The 20,504-nt window shown below is 46.1% G+C and overlaps 1 protein-coding gene across 7 annotated transcripts in view; it reads right to left on the bottom strand.

The window, feature by feature from the left end:
• ASTN2 (astrotactin 2) overlaps positions 1-20,504 on the bottom strand; it is a 1,902,914-nt gene that overhangs the window by 831,788 nt on the left and 1,050,622 nt on the right. Inside the window, exon 1 of one of the 7 annotated variants that reach the window (XM_033961681.1) lies at positions 16,915-17,032. The exons of 5 other annotated variants lie outside the window; for them this stretch is intronic. The gene's annotated coding sequence lies outside the window, so the exon portion shown is untranslated. One more of the 7 variants, XM_033961682.1, reaches the window with a different exon arrangement.

The raw sequence follows: 20,504 nt of genomic DNA, 5'->3' as shown, positions 1-20,504 counted from the left end.
CACTGGACATTAGATCTTATCAGATTACAGCATAATAGCAGCTCAACCAAAACTACAATATAGTGGAGCACCCAGAAACTTCAGATATCGAGGCATTATGTCAATAAACAAGGGGGTAAGGTTTCAGACACGGCCATGATTTTTGCACATAATACAATAAAACCTTGGTTTGCGAGCATAATTCGTTCTGGAAGCATGCTCGTAATCCAAAGCGCTCGTATATCAAAGTGAATTTCCCCATAGGAAATAATGGAAACTCAGACGATTCGTTCCACAACCCAAAAACTTTAATACAAAATGCTGTATGCTGTGAGCACTTAAGCTATGGGTAAATTGGGTGTGACACATCTATTACGTTCAGCTGTGCTTGGCGTAAGATGCGCATATGTTGTGCGTGCTTGAACTGTGGATAAATTGGGCATGACACTTATTACGTTCAGCCACACTCAGCATAACATGTGCGCGTTTCAACTGTGGGTTCCGATGAAATGACATGCGATATTTGCTCGTACTACAAGACAATGCTCGTTTATCGAGTTAAAATTTAATAAAATGTTTTGCTTGTCTTGCAAAACATGTTATTCGCTATCCAAGGTTTGACTGTATAAGCCATTTCTGTGGATAGGATAGCTGAAGCTTCATTAGCAGAATAAGTCTCTTGTAAGTACATGCATACTTAGCTGAAATAGAAAAGGGTATTCTAGGGAATGTTTGGCGGCCTAGTTGGAAATAACTCACGTATGTTCAGCACCACTAAAATGCATGCACACACTTTTTCAGCATAACAAACGGATATTTACACATCCTCCTCCTCATTCTATAATAGTTATGTGAAAAATTGTTACATTTAAGGGGGTTAATTCAACAAAGGGCACTAAGCGGATTAGCATGCACAATCGTGTTAGCGTGTGCTAACCGCTTAAGACACCCATAGAAAGGGTGTTTTTAGAAGTTAGTGCTCGCTAATGCACTTAGCACTCTTTGATGAATTCCCCCCCCCCTTAGTCACATATATTTACTCCAGCAACTGGCATGGTGTAAGTGGCTATGCCTATTGGAGCGCAAATATTAATTAACGTTAGTGTTTTGTAATGGCAATTGCATACATAATTACTAGAGTTGTATTTCAAATAACATTTTTAATCGTTATTAATCACACTTTACAAAATTTTATCAACTGGGATTAAATCACACAAGTAAAAGGTATTTATTTCTCAGTGTCCTTGTGACCCTGGGCAAGTCACTTAACTCTCAATTGCCCCGGGTACAAAATAAGTACCTGTATATAATATGTAAACAGAAATAAGGTATATCAAATCCCATCCCCCTTCTCTTCTGTAAAGGACTGGTAATCTCCCTTCTTTCCACTCCCAGATCACCACCTTGGCCATAGATTCTACTGGTAGCCACTTCATTCCTACTCGCAGGTCACTCCCCTCTCTCTACCAATGGTTTGCCATCTGCATCCCCCCTTCACTTTTCTACCTTAAGTTAACACAACACACAAACATTGTCTGCATCCCACTCTGAAGCTTTCCCACCTCCTATGACATTAATTTCTGTTTGTGCATGGGCAGGACAGGTCAGAGGAAAAGCTTCAGACCTGGCTGCAGGCAGCAAATGTGTAATGCTGCCGCTGCCATGGAGCAACAGAAGACCATCTTTAGGTTAGACCAGTGCAGGGGGGCTAGTGATGTTGAAATGCAAGTGGGGGAGAGGAAGATGCTGAAACGTGCCTTTCACAGGGGTTGGGAATAGAAGAGAACAGAAGAGATGATTGGAGGGGAAAGGAGATGCAACATGATTAATTTTCTTAATCATAACTAATTTTTAAAATGTGATTAAAAATGAATCACAGCCCTAATAATTACCAAAATAGAATTAGTGCTTAGTATGTAGCATCTTAGCACCTATCTTTTGACACCCTATAGAAAATTACCCCAATGTACATGGGCACTGTGTTTAAAACTGGCTGCAGTTGAGAAGTACGAGGGATCTACAAAGTTTCCATGCTTTTATTTTTTTAAACACTATTAAATACTTCATAGCAAATTACATTGCTTTTCCACATAACCACCCTGTTTTGCAATACATTTCCCCAGCATCTTACTAGTGGCGGGTGGGGTGTTCCACCCCAGGTACCATCTCGGTGAGGCAGCCGGTACCCCTCCTTCTCTCTGCCCCCCACTTCTCCCCCCGCCGCACATGTGCCTTCATTTCTCCCCCACCTTACTTCTATCTGCTGCCGTGAGCAGCAACTCCAACCTGTTGCTTGCGCCAGTGTCGGCTCTCCCTCTGATGTCACTTCTGGGTCCTGCGCCTAGAAAGTGACATCGGAGGGAGCGCCAACGCCAATGCGGGCAGCAAGAGAAGGGGTGCATGCACATGGTGCGGGGGGGGGGGAAGTGGAGCAATGGGGCAGAGAAGAGGATGGGGAAGAGGCGCCACCACCCTGGGGCCTCTTACTCTTGTTATGCCACTGCGTCTACTAACTTCTTATTGCCATCGAAGAATGTTTTGGGGTTGAGCGCGAAAATATGAATGTGCGGAAACGTTTTGAATGTATTAACCAATGCCCTACTGAAGATGTTCTCCATAGTACATTGCGACAATGTATCTAGAGACACCCCCCTCTGCCCCAGGCCCCTCACATTTGAGTACTATGGTCTCTAGCTCAGAGATTATAATGCGGGCCCTGTGCCTGTTGGTTCATTCACAGCAGCATTCCGCTTTCTTGACGATCATTTCTACATTCACTTCATTTCTCTGTAGTTCAATATTTTTATTCAAAAATTCAAATGCATACAATCCCCAATCCCCAGGACATCATTCTCAAATAGCCGAGTTCCCAGCACAATTAAACATTAACAAGCTGACAAAAAGCATCTAGCGGTGCCCACATCCTTTTAAACTGTCAAATGTTACAACTCTTAATAGCTGCCAGCTCTTCATATTTATAATCCAAACAGACATTCCACTGCATTATCTTTCCATTCTGATAAAACCAGGTGTATAGCTAACCCCATAAGCATAACAAACAATTTAACTTTATCCTTGCTCAAAACAGGAGTCAAAACTGCTGGATCACATAACTACTATTTTATAACTTACTGTAATTCAATCTGAATACACAGCATGGTTGTAATCCTTTCTCAAACTGAATCCCGCAAATGTTTAAATTAAAACAAACAAACACAACATATGATTGAAAGTGTACACACTTGATGTAGTTCCAACACTTACTAGACCCATGCTCAGTCAATTTTGACACCTTATAAGGAGTCCATAATGGGGAGAGTGTGGCGCAGTGGTTAAAGCTACAGCCTCAGCACCCTGAGGTTGTGGGTTCAAACCCACGCTGCTCCTTGTGACGCTGGGCAAGTCACTTAATCCCCCCATTGTAACCCACCTACACCCCATGTACTGACAAAATGTATCTTTATTGTAACCCACCTGTATCCCATACACTGATAAAATGCACCTTGATAGTAAACCACTTGTATTGTAACCCACTTGCATCCCATGTACTGACAAAATAGCACAGTTACTTACCATAACAGGTGTTATCCAGGGACAGCAGGCATATATTCTCACATGTGGGTGACGTCATCTACGGAGCCCCGATGCGGAAGCATTTTCAAGCAAACTTGATTGAAGATTTAAGTTTGCTCTGCTGCTCCACGCATGCGTGCCTTCCTGCTCCACTAGGGGGTGTATCCCCTCGTGGTCTCCAGTTCATTTAACTAGCAAAGAAGCCAACCTCGGGGAGGTGGGCGGGTTGTGAGAATATATGCCTGCTGTCCCTGGATAACACCTGTTACGGTAAGTAACTGTGCTTTATCCCAGGACAAGCAGGCATGATATTCTCACATATGGGTGACCTCCAAGCTATCTGAAAAGGGATGGAGGGAAGTTGGCAATTTAAGCAAATAGATTTCGTAAAACTGATTGGCCGAATCGGCCATCGCTCCTGGACAGAGAGTCCAGACAGTAGTGGGAGGTGAAGGTATGAACCGAAGACCATGTGGCAGCCTTGCAGATTTCCTCAATAGGTGTGGACCTGAGGAATGCTACGGAGGCTGCCATCGCTCGGACCTTGTGTCCCGTTACTTGACTATGCAGTGCGAGACCAGCCTGAGCATAGCAGAATGAGATGCAATCGGCCAACCAGTTGACAAGGTGCGTTTGGAAACTGGGTGACCTAACCGGTTTGGGTCGAAGGACAAAAACAGTTGTGGGACCTTCCAGTGTGACTGAGTGCGTTGGAGGTAAAAGGCCAACGCTCTCTTGCAGTCAAGAGTGTGGAGCGCCACTTCTCCGGGGTGAGAGTGGGGCTTGGGAAAAAACACAGGTAAGACAATGGACTGATTGAGATGAAAATCAGACACTACTTTAGGCAAGAACTTTGGATGGGTGCGGAGTACCACCTTGTCGTGATGGAATACCGTGAAGGGTGGGTCCGCTACCAGAGCTTGTAACTCACTAACCCGCCGGGCGGAAGTGAGCGCGAGTAGGAACATTACCTTCCAAGTGAGGAATTTTGGATGGCATTTGTCTAGGGGCTCAAATGGGGGTTTCATTAGTTGAGCCAGAACCACGTTAAGGTCCCAAACCTCCGGGGGAGGTTTGAGAGGAGGGTGGACGTTCAGCAGACCCTTCATGAAGCGAGAGACTAAGGGATGGAGCGAGAGGGCTTTCCCTTCCAGGGGCTGATGAAAGGCCGCGATCGCACTGTGGTGTACTCGAATGGAGTTGGTCTTTAGGCCGGAATGAGATAATTGAAGTAAATAGTCAAGGACCAGAGGGACGGGGACCGACACCGGGTCCTGGCTGTGGGAGGAGCACCAGGTTGAGAATCTGGTCCACTTTTGGGAGTAGCAGGTTCTCGTCGAGGTTTTTCTAGAGGCCTCCAATATCTCCTTGACTGATTGAGACACGGGGAGAGCAGTCAGGGGGAGAGAAACCAAGCATTCAGATGAAGAGATTGAAGATTGGGATGTAACAGCGAACCCTGACCCTGTGATAGTAGAGAGGGAAACAGAGGCAGAGGCAGTGGATCTCTGACACTGAGTTGAAGTAGAAGGGAAAACCACGGCTGGCGTGGCCAGCGCGGGGCAATCAGGATCAGGGTGGCTTGTACTATTTTCAGGTGGACCAGCATCTGCAGTATCAGAGGAAACGGCGGGAACGCGTACAGGAACCTTCCCTCCCAGTCGAGGAGGAAGGCGTCGGCCTCGAGCCGGTCCGGGGAGTACATCTGGGAGCAGAAGAGAGGCAGCTTGTGGTTGTGGGGGGACGCGAATAGATCTATTTGAGGCGTCCCCCACTTTTTGAACACTTGTCGTAGGATCTGAGAGTGCAGTGACCACTCGTGTGGCTGGAGGAGGCGGCTGAGTCTGTCCGCCAGACAGTTTTGTTCTCCTTGTATGTACACCGCTCGAAGGAAGGTGTTGTTGGAGATTGCCCATTTCCAGAGGCGCAGGGCTTCCCGACAAAGGGACCAAGACCCTGTTCCCCCTTGTTTGTTTACGTAGTACATTGCTACCTGGTTGTCGGTTCGGATGAGAACCACTCGGTCGTGGAGCAGATGTTGAAAAGCTACAGCTGCGAGATAGATGGCCCGAAGATCTAGCACGTTGATGTGGCAGCAACGGTCCTCTGCTGACCACATCCCTTGAGTGCGTAGGCCGTCCAGATGGGCTCCCCAAGCGTACTCCGACGAGTCCGTGGTGAGTACCTTGCTGTGGGGTGGGGTGAGGAAGAGCAAACCTTTGGAAAGATTTGAAGAGTCGGCCCACCAGCGGAGCGATCGTTGCAAGGAAGGCGTCACTGTCACGGGACGGTCGATCGGGCCCGGTCTTGACGCCATTGAGAGGCCAGGGTCCATTGAGGAATTCTCAGATGGAGGCGGGCAAAGGGTGTGACATGGACGGTGGAGGCCATGTGGCCCAGAAGAATCATCATCTGCCGAGCTGATACCGAGGTCAGCAGGGAAATCCTTCGACTCAGACTTACTAACGCCTCTAGGCGTGGAGGGGGGAGGAAGGAACGGAGGCGAACCGTATCCAGCGTGGCCCCGATGAACTGTAGGGACTGGGAGGGGCGTAGTTGGGATTTTGGGAAGTTTATCTCGAACCCCAGACTTTGTAGGTAGATAATAGTCTGTTGGGTCGCTGAGATAACCCCTTCCTTGGACGGGGCTTTGATCAGCCAATCGTCCAGGTAGGGGAATACCTGAAGGCCCTGGGAGCGTAAGGTAGCTGCGACCACCACGAGGCACTTGGTGAAGACCCGAGGTGATGATGCTAGGCCAAAGGGGAGGACACGGTATTGTAGGTGCCAGTCCCCTACCTGAAAACGCAAGAACTTGCGGTGAGCGGGGTGCACTGGGACATGCGTGTACGCCTCCTTGAGATCGAGGGAGCAGAGCCAGTCGCCCTCGTCGATCAGGGGGTAGAGTGTCGGTAGGGAGAGCATCCGAAATTTTTCCCGTACCAGAAATTTGTTGAGGCGTCTCAAGTCTAGTATTGGGCGTAGGTCTCCCGTTTTTTTCGGTACCAGGAAGTAACGGGAGTAGAAGCCCTTCCCCCGTTGGTCGGGGGGAACCTCCTCCACTGCTCTCAGGCGAAGCAGGTCTCGAGCTTCGGAGAGGAGTAGGGGTAGCTGTGTCTGGTTGGGAGGGCAATTCCTTGCGGGGTTGTCCGGAGGAATGGCCCGAAAGTTGAGAGAGTATCCTGATGAGATCACGCCAAAGACCCATGCGTCCGACGTGACTTGTTTCCAGCGAGGGTAAAAGGCTTTGAGCCGACCCCCGATGGGAAGGAGGCCTGGGACTATGGCAGAGGGGGCCCGCCCCCTTCCGCGTATCCCGTCAAAAGGACGGGGATGGTTTGGTAGTCGCAGGCGGTTGGGACTTGGGCATGGCCCGGTGGTGGGCTTGCGGACGCCTGGGTGGGGGCCGCGAGAAGGCAGGGGTGGATTTTTGTGGGTAGCGGCGCGGAGGGGCCCTATACGGCCTGGACGCGGGCGGTTTGGGCTTTTGTCGGACAAGGGAGGCAAACGAGCGTTCATGTTCGGAGAGGCGTTTTGTAGCCACCTCGATAGTGTCATCGAACAGTTCTTTTCCCACACAGGGGAGATTAGCCAACCGGTCCTGTAAGTTGGGGTCCATGTCAACCAGGCGTAGCCAAGCTAGTCGGCGCATGGCGATAGCGAAGGCTGCCTCTCTGGAGGAGAGTTCGAAGCCATCGTAGGCCGCGTGGAATAGATGGAGGCGTAGGTTGGAGAGGGATTCCAAGAGCAGGCTAAACGCTCCTTGGCGGGAGGCCGGTAGGTCAGTCTCAAAGGCTCTCAGTAGTCCAATGAGGTGTTTGAGGTAGGATGTGAAGGTGAAAGTGTAGCTTTGCACCCTAGAGGCCATCATCGCATTTTGGTATAGTCTCCTGCCGAACTTGTCTAGGGTTCGGCCTTCTCGGCCTGGGGGGACCGCCGCTGAGACCCGGGAGGGGTGGGCCTTTTTTTAGGGAGGATTCTACTAGCAGCGACTGGTGAGAGAGCTGTGGTTGTTCAAATCCCGGAAAGGGTACTGTGCAGTACTTGGCCTCCATTTTGGAGGGCACGGCTGTGACCATATAGGGGGTCTCCAGGTTCCTGAAGAGAGCCTGTTGGAGTATTGGGTTAGGTGGCAAGCGAAGGGACTCTCTGGGCAGTGATGGCATATCCAGTTCCGCTAGGTATTCTTTAGAGTATCTGGAGTCGGACTGGAGGTCTAAATTCAAAGCGTGGCCCATGTCCTGGACAAAGCGCGAGAAGGATGGTCGGGATGTTCCCGAGGCCCCGTGCGGGGTCGGTGAACGAGACCTCCATCGGGTGGAGAAGGAAGGGGAGGCTTCCCTCGAGTAGCGAGGTTCCTGCTCCGATCCAAGCTCCGAGGTCGGGGAAGCACTGTGAAAGTGTTCCGGGGTCGTGGATCTCCGACGTCTCAAGGAGCCCCTCGGAGACAATGCCGGGGTTCGGGGTACCGATCGATGTCGGATCGGTGACCTCGACCCGGACTCCCTCGGTGAAAGCCCGAGACCTCGGGTCGGAGCCCCGGTCCGAGGGGGAGTTCGGAGGATGCGTGGGTTGGAGAGTGATAACTCTGCCACCCTCAGCAGTCCCGTACGAGGTGTAGGTGAACGTCCTCGTAGAGTGGGAGAACCCCGGGCCTTCTTAGAGGTATGGCGGTTCAAGGTTTCTGTCGGTTTGCCCCGACGTTTTGCCCTGTGGCGGTCTGTGGAGGGAGAGCGCCTCGGTTGCCTCGGCGAGGAGTCCGAGGAGGATGAGATGCGGCGAATTTTGCGCCCTTTTCCCCGAGGTGGCTCGACGCGAGGCTCAGGCTGGTCTGGCACATGCGGGGTCGAGGTCGAGGCAGAGGCCGGTTGTAGATGGGCCATTGCAGCGGACAGCTCCGACGAGATCATTGCTCGGAGTAGGTCCTGGAAGACGGGCATGGACAGCATCGAAGGCATGTCCCCTGCCTCGGTGCACTCCACCAGGGGCGACCTCGTATCAGAGTATTCCCGTGTGGTGGAGGCACGGCCCGAAGGCTTGGAGGGCTTCGTCGGGGCTGTAAGCATGGGACTTCCGCCATGCGTCGCCGGAGTCCCCGAGGTTGGTTTCTTCACTGGTACAGAACCTGAAGAGGGAAGAGGGGGCTTACCCGGAGCCGAGGCTTTCTGTTGTCCCGAGGGCTTCGGAGTCGAGTCTCGAGGCAATGCCGAGGTATTCGGGGCCGAGGTCAAGGCCGGGGCCGAGGCTGGGGCCGACCTCGAGGCCGAGGTAGAGGGTTGGTCTGGGGCGAAGAGGTCCGCCATGCGGGCTTTCCTTCGACGGAGGGCCCGGTTCTGGAAAGTAGCGCACTGGGGGCAGAAGTCGGTTGGATGAGCGGCCCCCAGGCAGAGGATGCACCGGCGATGCGGGTCTGTGATGGAAAGAAGCCGCTCGCACCGGGTGCACTTTTTAAAGCCGGACAAGGGCCGGGACATAGAATCGAAAGGGGCCGCGGCTCGAGTAGCCACGCGGCCACGGGGACCCGGAAGCCTCCGGGTCGATCAAACGGAGCAGGAATCAAGTTGAAGAAGGTAAAACTTTGGTGCACAGCGACTTAAACGATGAAAAAAACCAGAAAATCGCGGTGCTAGAAGGCAGTTGGGGCAGAGCCTGAAAAAACACGACTTCTAGGCTCAGCGGAAAATTTTGAACTGGAGACCACGAGGGGATGCACCCCCTAGTGGAGCAGGAAGGCACGCATGCGTGGAGCAGCAGAGCAAACTTAAATCTTCAATCAAGTTTGCTTGAAAATGCTTCCGCATCGGGGCTCCGTAGATGACGTCACCCACATGTGAGAATATCATGCCTGCTTGTCCTGGGATAAATATCTTTACTGTAACCCACTTGTATCCCATGTACTGACAAAATGAATCTTTAATGTAAACCACTTGCATCCCATGTACTACCTAAACATATCTTTATTGTAAACTGTTTCTATCCCATGTACTGTCAAATGTATCTTTATTGTAAACCACTTCGAACTTCACGGTATAGCGGTATATAAGAAATAAATTATTATTATTATTATAGATTGTGAGCCTGCTGGGACAGAGAGGGAAAACTGCTTTAGTACATGAATAAATGCCTGTAAACCGTTTTGAGCTCCCCTGGGAGAACGGTATAGAAAAGTGAATAAATAATAAAAACAAAATAATGCTCTCTGGACAACACACACCAGAGTTTGCAAAACCGAGGCTGACAAACCCTAACCCAAAATTTCACTACTTCATTTCTATGGTTTCTTCATCCCTAGAATTACTAGTTCCATCTTATAAAACTGTACAGTGGAAGATACAGCCAAGAGTTTTCATTTTGACACAGTAGTTTCTGCCTGCTTCTTCTGGTCCCTAACTCAAATCAGAATCAGGGCTAAGATCTGGCACTAATTCTACAAAGATGATATCAGTACTGCACATAAATGACCAGACTGCTGGTATATACATTTATATGTGTGCACATATGTACATAAATGCCCAAAATTGTAGCTATAAAATGGTTCCTAAATGCCATGGCATGTCACTTGCACACACGGGCAGAATCTTGGTGGAGCATGGGTAGGGTGCACAGTTACACATATAAGAAACATAAAAACATGATGGCAGATAAAGGCAAAATGGCCCATCTAGTCTGCGCATCCACAGTAATAAGAATTGCCACTGCTGGGTCAGACCAGTGGTCCATCGTGCCCAGCAGTCCGCTCCAACGGCGGCCCTTAGGTACAGTACCACAGCCTAACTGAAGCTAGCCTTACCTCTACTATATTTTATGCACATTTTTTTAGCAATCTAGATATAAGCATTTACACCAGGTCTTCTGCTAGTGTAAGTGGTTGTATCAGAGGTATAGCTACTATTGAGCAAGCCCATTAAAATGCCTGGGGCTGCTCAATGGTAGGGAATGCCTGCTGTTGTACCTCCCTGCAGGTTCTAGCATTTCTTCACCTCTCGTAAGTCTGAGGTCCCCTTTCCCCTCCTGGGCCCTAGAAATGTGCAACAAGCAACCGGCAGCTCTAGCCAACAAATTTGACAGCTTGCTTCTGGCCGGTGCTGCAAAGGCCTTTCAACTGCTGCAGCCCACCTCTCTTATGTCACTTCCTGTGGACAGGATGCAGCTGTTTACCTTGCTGCCTCTACCAGCTGCTCATTGTGGATCACAAGTACCTTGGAGGAGGATATTAGACTGATGTCAGAATCTGCAGGAAGGGGGGGGGGGTGTTGTTGGAGAGATACCAGAACTTGCAGGGAAGGGTTTAGACCCATGCTGGGACCTGCAAGTGATGGGGATGAGGGATTAGAGGGATGCAGAGACCTGGAGAGGTCGAGGTAGAGTTACGAGCCATGCTAGGACCTTCAAGAAAGGAATCGAGATTTACAGAGATGCCAGGACTGTATGGAAAGAACAGTGGGATAAGAGGAATGCTGGGTTCTGCAGGGGAGGAGAGGAGAAGAAAAGGTGGGGTTAGAAAGATGCTGGATCTGTGAACACATCACAGAGGCATACCACAACTCACACTGGCTCCCAATACAAGTAAGAGTACACTTCAAATTCCATTGCCTACTATTTAAAGCTATAAACGGAGACAGCCCAACCAACTGGAACAACCGACTAACTCAATCCACCTCAACCAGACACAGGAGAATCCACGCACTATTCACGCACCCGCCGACCAAAAATGTCAAATGAAGAAAACTATATGACAACCTACTGGCCACCACAGCAGCAAAACGGGACAGACAACTCATCAATCTGCTATCTTCGACTACAGACTACAAAACCTTCAAAAAAGAAACAAAAAATCTCTACTCTTCAAAAAATACATAAAACCTATATAACACAACCAGATCCGTCCCAAACTTTACCTACAATTACTATACACTCCTTAGCAAATCAAAAATGTTCAAACTTCTCCTAATGTATTTCCTAATATCATGACAATTCTTATGTAATCCACCTTGAACAGTAAGGTAATGGTGGAATAAAAATCACTAATGTAATGTAATGAAGGGACAGAGAACAAGAGGAATACCAGACCTGCTAGGGGAGGGGAAAGAGGGAGTGGGAGAGAAGAAGAGATACTTGGCCTGGGATCATTAGTATAGGAAGGAAAGGAAGGGTAAAAAGAGATGACTAGCTGAATAAGAAAAGACTGAAATAGCAGGTGCTGAAAATGAGGGGAAGATAGGGATAGGGATGAAAGATGGATCGTAGACAAAAGAGAGAAGAAATATCAAAATGACAGGAGACCCTGAAAAGAATATTAAGAAAAAAAGAAATAACAATGGTAGAAAACACTATTTTTTTCTGAATTTATTAATTTTAATATGTCTGCTGTAGGATATGCACCAAATACTTAGCCTATTACATATAAAGACAACTTCGAGTGAAACTAGTAACTTAATACTCCAAACAAAGCAGCACTCAAAGCTCTTTTTATTCAGCACTTTCTTTCACTTGTATTCTTCTTCTTCTAGCTTGCTTCAATAAATAACTTCGTCATTCATTCATATATTAGAAATATTTCTCACAATCTTCCATTCTTCAATTGACCTGAATTCGCATTTCACTATTAGCTGTTTCAAGGGGACTTTCCTTGAACCAGCTAATAGTGAAACACGAATTCAGGTCAATTGAAGAATGGAAGATTGTGAGAAATATTTCTAATATATGAATGAATGATGAAGTTATTTATTGAAGCAAGCTAGAAGAAGAAGAAGAATACAAGTGAAAGAAAGTGCTGAATAATAAGAGCTTTGAGTGTCGCTTTGTTTGGTGCTTTAGGATATGTGCATCTCTGATATCTTCAGTTTCTGTTTCTATTACTATGAAAGGTTTTCTATATAAGTCTGGAATGTGTTTGATTTGCAGGGTTTACTTCAGCTCTGAAGGGGTTTCTCCTCGTCCAATCCTATCCCCAGCCCCTACTACCTTAGAAGAAATGGTGCTATAGGGGAGGAAAAATACAGAATTGGCTAACACACCTAATCCTTGAAGAAAACAGGTCTAGGGGAGTAGAACAGATCAAAACATTATTAAACAATGGACATCAGTATGAGCCCTTGATAGATAAGCGTAAACCTCTGGCTCAGGCAGTGTCTCAAAAGGTGACCAGCACCAGACCGCAGTCTAAATGAGAGTAGCCTCATACATCATGTAGTCCATATTATATCAAAAAAATGTGGATCAAATCAAACTCCCAAAACCAAATAAATTTGTTTGCGCCAAGGAAAAGGGGATATGCGGGCATAACACATATATACTTTCCCAGACACACACCTTGTGAATAAAAGCTTACCTAAATAAATAGAATCATAAATATAATAATAAATACTATAAATATATTAGACCCTAAGGTGAACATGTGTGATAAAACAGTGTCCATGTGTAAAGTGCAATAAACAATGTAATTATCGTACAATAATTCTAAAAGAATACAAAGTGCAAGGTGCTTGCCAACAGTTCATAAAGTGCAGAGATATATGGCAAAGATAAGGCAAAAATATGATAAAGTGCAAATGCAAACCCTGATTGAGGTCATATTCAAATAACAAAATCAAAAGTAATATAAAGTGCAAATGCAGGTCCCCACTAACGCTCCATTACTGGGGTCATATCCTATAAAGTGCAGGTGCAAATGCAGATCCTAACTCCCTATATATCATATATCTGATGGCAATTGAATATCCTAAGCTATGAACTGCCACTAACCCACACACGCTGAGGGCAATTGAATTTCCTAAGCTATAAACTTCCACTAACCCACACACGCACACACCAAGCAAAACTTAATAAATAGCGAGTGTATAATTTAAATCACTAGAACACTCAAACATGCACAAACACACCGTGGCCCAAAAAGAGCCCAATCAAAAGTATCCTAACACGTTAAATCACTCATGAATATCACCACTTTAAGAGACGCTGATAAATATCACCACTCTTTGAATCACCACTCGACAGAGCTCCGTTTCGCCACTTCATCAGGAGCAGGGATTATTTTAAAGGAAATCTATAAAGTGGATAAAGAACCGCCAAAGACTGATAAGTCTGGCGGTCAAAAAGGTCCCGGAGTTCCCTAGCGTACTGCAATCAAACGCTAGTACCGGAGAAATGAAACATGGCAGCTTCAGGCTTTAAAGACGCCCGGGAGATCTTGCATGGACAACGCCCAAAAGCAAAAAGATGTCCCAGCGTAATGACGTGGTGACGTCAAGACGCTACAGAAACCACAACTAAAGAAAAAATAAAGCTACAAAAAATATATGTATATGGAGAATAAGGGTGAGAATAAACCGAATAAAAAAGAAAAAAGGATAAAAAAAAAAAAATTGAAATCAAAATTAAAATTAAAATTGAAACAGACCATGTAACGATTGACCACCAGACTGTTCACACAATAAAACATCTATCCACATTCTCATTCAGTCCCATCGGGGGATAGGACTGAAGGTGGAAAATCCAAAAGTTTTCACGTTTCAGGAGGTAAGAATGTTTGTCCCCTTTGAATTCTTCAGGAATCTGTTCCAAATTACATCAACGGAATTGATCAAACAAGTTTATTTGGTTTTGGGAGTTGATTTGATCCACATTTTTTTGATATAATATGGACTACATGATGTATGAGGCTACTCTCATTTAGACTGCGGTCTGGTGCTGGTCAACTTTTAAGACACTGCCTGAGCCAGAGGTTTACGCTTATCTATCAAGGGCTCATACTGATGTCCATTGTTTAATAATTTTTTGATCTATTCTACTCCCCTAGACCTGTTTTCTCCAAGGATTAGGTGTGTTAGCCAATTCTGTATTTTTCTTATTATTACTTTTTGGATATTATTGGCTATTATCCATTCAGGATTTTCTCTTGTGCTATAGGGGAGGCCCATTTTAATTTTTTCATCCAAAGCCAATTCAGTCCTTGCTACGCCACTGGATTGCACTTATATCCACATATCTGACCTGTTAAAGTTAGTATTTTATAATAGAAAGTAGGCACACAGAAGAAACTCAAGTAATTGCCTTTGTGCCTAAATATATGCCCTATCTTTATAGAATTGCTCTCTAGGAAACTTCATTCACAACTATACTTGTTTTTCTCATTTTATATCCATCCCAACATATTTAGTCTGGTCATTGCAATGATTGCCCTCAGCTAGGAACCACATATCATGGCTCTTTCCAGAATCCTGCAATGATGGGCACCATTGCATATGACTATAACTCATTTCTCATACCCTTCCTCCCACCTCATGGACTCAGACATGCCAAGTCACATGTATTAGGAATGTGGCACATGCAGCTCACAAGACTAAATGCATTTTTCACATGCATTTGCATTGCTCCTCACAACCGAAGTCTGGCATATCTCTCTGTCTCTCTAGTTTTATTCTCCCTATCCTGCAGCCCAACACCTCTCTCTCCAAATCCCTTTTCCCAGTACACCATAAACTTTGCCTGTCTGGCCAGCAGTTTGGAAGATGCTCTTTCAGATAGGCATAGGCCTCCTTCCCTCTGCAGTGACCCACCTCCGCTGACATGACTTCCTGTTTATGGTGAGTAGGCAAGGTTCACAGTGTGGTGGGGGCTTGGAGAGTGAAAGGTGCCAGGCTAGCGTAATGTGGGTGAGGGGAGGAAAAAATTCCAGACTTCACAAGTAGGAGACAGAGCAATGCTGGATCTATCTCACTGTTGAGGGGGATGCAGGATGGAGAGATGAAAGAAGGGTACATGCTGGACCTCTCAGGTGTAGCTGTTCTAGGAGTCACTCAGCCACTTCGCTTGGATCATTGGATTGTCGGTCAGACCTCCATGGTCCGACCCTCATCCACCCCAAACCTCTGGACCTTACAAAAAAAGAAGGGGGAGGCGAATGTAGCCGGCACCATGAGCACCCCGAAGGAATGCTATTACTGCCCAAAAAGCCTGAGCTCCAGCCCTTGACAAAGTCAAAAGGGTGAGTAAACACCAGGAGAACAGACCCTGAGCTCCACAAATCTTCAGTAGGCTGCCTGAAACAGGTCCCCGAAGGATACACCTGCCAGCTACAGATTTAAAATCTGCTCCCCTCCATGCAACCTTATGAAAAGGGAACTCTTAACTTTACATAAAAAATCAAAAAACCACATGACTAGAGTGAAAAAAAATCACAAACTACCACAAAATAAAAAAAGAAATAAACTGAGCACATCAAAAGACATCTTTCATGCTCACCTGCAGAAAGAGAAACTGAAGGGGGCAGCAGAGACCAGGAATGAGGTGTTTAAAAGTTGTGACTGACATTTTCTGCAGTATGCTTGTGAAAATGAATCACTTACCCTATGGTTCAGCATACCATCCCTACTGCACTATGTTACCCCTAGGCACCTAACCGGCTTGGTTAGTGCGTTTGGGCAGTAACAATAATCTCTCCCAGCGTGCCCTCTAAAACTTGAGGGTCTCCTCAGGTCTTTTATCCAGGCTAGGTAACTGCCTAACAGCACAATCAAAGGTAAGAGAGGCAGTCTTCCCAAAACAGACACACAGTCAAAATGGCTTTGCAACAACAAAAAAAAATGAAAACTTTATTCAGACCACCAGCCAGATAAGGTTCAACCCCTTTGGTTATAGTTCTGATATATTTCACAAGCAATAATCTGGAAATACATTCAATCAATAACCGAAGGCTTCTGCCCTGGAAAAAGTCTTTGCAAAAACAAATATATTTTTTTAAAAAATCCCCATCCTCCAGTTTGTGGATAGAAAACAAACAGCAACAAAAACTCAAAAAGAGGATTTTATCAACACAGATGAAAACCGTGGTTATGCTTCCTAGCAGGTTTCAATGACTGTGTGGACATGTTAAAGTAGGCAAGGTAGTTTTCCTTAATTTGGTTCATACAATCGTCTAACAGTCTTAGGTTGGAGACAAACAAAGCTAAGCAGTTCCTTAGTAGATAGTGGATAGCCTATTGCAGATTCACAGGTAAGTTTTCAACATATAACTCAGATTTTCAACCTCCAGCTTGCAACTCCAGCTCTGTTTGCAGTAGCCGTGTGAACTGCACTAAGCTAGTCTCAGCTGCACGCAGCACACCAATCAGCCCCAACGTGGGAGAAACAGGAAAAATTGACAAAAAATCCAAAACGTTTTCTCTGCTCAGTAACTTTTCTTCCAAAGCAAAGGATTGTGCTAACACACACAGTAAACCTAAAATCACATAGTGGAAAACAGGAAGGTTAAAGCAAATCTTAAACTTACAGTTTTAGCTGATTTGCATAGCTTCAGCTGGTTCCTGCCACTCTGGTATGCCTGTACTAATCTCCATAGCAAATCTCTGGTAGGGCACTCACCCTGGACTTTAGCTGGGCTCCTGAACTGTCTCTGCTCAGACCAGTTCTCCTTGCCCTACCCCCAGCTTTCTTCCCGGTCTGCAGCTTCCTGGTCTCTGGTAGTTTTGCTTCCCATGATCCTGTCTCTCCCCTCTCTGCAATCTGAGCTGGCTTTTCAGGAGTTCTAAGCCACGCCCCCTAAGCCAGGGGGAAAGCAGACTCAGGCATTACACAATGCAGGGCAGACTTTCTTCCCATACTACAACAGCCCTCAGTCTTAAAGGGACAGGACTACATACCTGCCACAGTGCAAATTCCGGCTATTCAGAGACAAAAACTCTGAAGTAGCTCTGGATTTGTCACAACTGGGAAGGGAAGATTGTTAAATGGGGATCCTGTGTTCCTTCATTAGTCTAAAAGATCCCTTTGAAAAATGTTCTCATACTGATTTTGATTAATATTTAGGGGAGAAGGATTATCTAAGATTAGCCTTAGAAGACTTCAGCTTGTACAGAATATGGCAGCTGGGACGCTTCCATGGGCAGAAAGACATAGAGGAGCATTTTCAATATAAATGTCTAAATTCAATTATGGAAAAATCCAGTAAATAAAAAGAGATTAGGTTCTTAACTTGTTTATATGTTTTCCAATAGATAGGAATGGTATGCTGAACCTTAGGGTACTTTGTCCATTCTCGCAGGCATACTGCAGAAAGATATCAATAATAATAATAATAATAATAACAGTTTATATACCGCAATACCGTTAAGTTCTATGCGGTTTACAGAAGATTAGTGGAGTACAAGTTGAGTTGACGTACAAGTTGAGTTAACTTAAGGGATGTGGGAACAATGGGGAGAAAGGGCAAGAGAAACCTCCATCTTCTCCCAGGAATCTGTTGCCCCCTTCACTTTGTTCCAAAGCATGCAAGAGCTCTAGAGTAAAAGACAGAAGAAGGAGGGACGTGGGGAACTCCCTGCAACCAAGGTACTGGTCTGCTCATTTAACGTTATAACAGTTAATAATGAAACTGTAATGTATAAATGTACAAAAATTACCATTGAACAGTAAAACACATCAAATAAAACCAACAACTTGAATATAGGTGGAGCTCAATTATTTCTTTAGATTCTATTTACAAACTGATTCTGAACCCACAGTCCAACTGGCAGAGAAGTCTTAGCTATGGTGATGACCATGAAGCATAAGGCAGAAACAGGCGCATCAGAAATTATCAGGTGGGAGGTTCAGTATATCATTCCTATCTACTGGAAAAGATACTATCAAGGTAAGAACCTAATCTCTTTTTCCAGTGCAATAGGTATGGTATGCTCATAACTAAGCAGTCCTCAAAGTCCTAGGTAGGAGAGATAAGCCTGCTTTCAGTACTGAGGATCCAAAAGCAGAATCCTCTTGTGCTGCCATCTCCACCCTATAGAATTTAGTGAACGTATGTAAGGAAGGCCATGTCACAGATTTATATCTTCTAGAGATATTGCTCTTGATTCTGCCCAAGAGGCTGCTACTCTGGTTGAATGTGCATTCAACGACACCAGTGGTTGTTTGCTACAGACAATGTAGGTGGATGAGATCGCTGTCTGAATCCACTAAGAAATGGTGGCCTTAGAGGTTGGTCTGCCTCTGGTTTGACTCTTTGGTTAGAACATAGAGATGGTCCAATAGACGAAACAAATTAATAACTTCCAGGTAATGTAAGAGAACTCTGTGGACATCAAACAGCTTCAAAGCCATGTCTATCTTCTTAGAACCCATAGGATGAAAGGCTGGTAGCTTGACTTCCTGGTTGATGTGAAATGCTGGGGTCACTCTCATTTCTTGCATGACAAAGTTTGCAATTCTGAGACTTTCATGGCTGAGGTAATTGCAACTAGGAATACTGCTTTGATTATAAGATCCATGAGAGAAGCTTCCTCCAAAGGCTCATACAGGGCCCTCAAAAAACCCTCTAACACAATGTTGAGATTCCAGAAAGGGAAGGGATCTCAGATTGGCGGCTTAAGCCTCAAGGCTCCTTTGAAGAATCTGATAATGTGTGGGTGAGCAGCCATGGAAGCTCGCTTCTCTCAGCATCTAAAGCAAGCCAGGTCTGCCATCTGCCACTGCTAATCCCTTGTCCAGATCCTCCTGAAGGAAGGCCAGTACTGACGATACTGGGGCTTTGCTGAGCTCCAGATTCTCCTTATTGCACCAGCACTGAAAAGTATCCCATGCCTTGGCATACGCCGAAAGAGTGAATGGCCACTTCTAAATATCCTTTCTTGGCTAGCGCTGTGGGCTCAAAAGTGATGCTATAAGACCAAAGTGATCCAGATCTTCTAGAGCAATCGGCCCCTATGTGAGCAAGTCCGGATACACATGGAGTGGGACATTTGTCCACTTGTAGGTGTACTAGATCCACATACAAAGGATGCCTGGGCCAATCCGGAGCCATGAGGATCACCCTCCCTGGGTGAGATGCTATACAACAGACCACCCAACCTATCAGGGGCCATGGAGGAAACCCATATAGCAGTCCAGACTTTGATCATTGTTACACAAAGGCATACGGCCCTGCACTTCCGGTCTCTTATCTTTGGCTGAAAATCCAAGGTGCTTTCTTGTTGTGTTCATTGTTTGAGATCCAGAATGGGCCTTCAGTCATCAAAATCTTTCTTGGGTATGATAAAGTATGTACTATATACTATATGGGCGGTATAGAAAGATTTTAATAAACATAAACATATTCATATATTTAATATCTGCCTGAGTCTGCGTGTTCTTCCAGAACTGGTTCTATGGCTTGAATATCTAGCAAACTGTTTAACGTTGCCTGTATTTGGACCACCTGATCTGGTTGACCCACCAGAGAACCCACAAGCCAGTCGAACAGAGGGTATGCAAACTCTATTTTGTAATATTCTCTGACAATATCTAAGACCCAGAGATCTATCATTATATATTCTCAGAACTCTAGAAAGTCCAAGAGCCAAGTCCCAGTACTGAAGGGCGGCTGGAGGCCTGGCATCATTGTAGCTTCTTGGCTGACATTGTAGCCCGGGAACCTATATTTTGGATATTCCAGCTTCCGGAATATTTCTGTCTGGAACCTTGATAAGTTCTCTGAGATGAGCCTCCTGAGGTGTACTGGCGAAAACGTCAGGACCCTTCAAAGGAGCTGTGGTTCTGGCTTCTAGCAGCTCGAGGTTTGCTGTTCAATAAGGACTTGGGATGACAATCTTTCACACTGGCTATAAGATCATCCAGGCCTTTGCCATAAAGCATCTGCCCCTTAAAGGGAAGCCTTCTCAGCACAGCCTTGGAAGTTGACTTGCCTGCCCATTGTCTGATCCACAGCATGCGTCGGGCAGAGATGAAGTATGCGGAGACTCTTGCCATGACTCTTATTACATAATAAAGTGCGTCAGCCACATAGTCCACTCCTGCCAGCACAAGCTGAGGTAATGGCTCAGCTGCTGTCATATCCAGGGTTCACAGCCATAAATGGCAGGCGCATGTTACAAAAGAAGGAGCTGACACCACCTTAACTCCAAGGGCCAGGGCCTCAAACTGCCTCCTGAGGACCATTTCTAATCTGCAGTACTGTGTATCTT

Source organism: Geotrypetes seraphini, chromosome 10 (genome assembly GCF_902459505.1).
Source record: "Geotrypetes seraphini chromosome 10, aGeoSer1.1, whole genome shotgun sequence".
Taxonomy (NCBI): Eukaryota; Metazoa; Chordata; class Amphibia; order Gymnophiona; family Dermophiidae; genus Geotrypetes; species Geotrypetes seraphini.
This window is presented reverse-complemented; position numbering and strand designations above follow the sequence as displayed.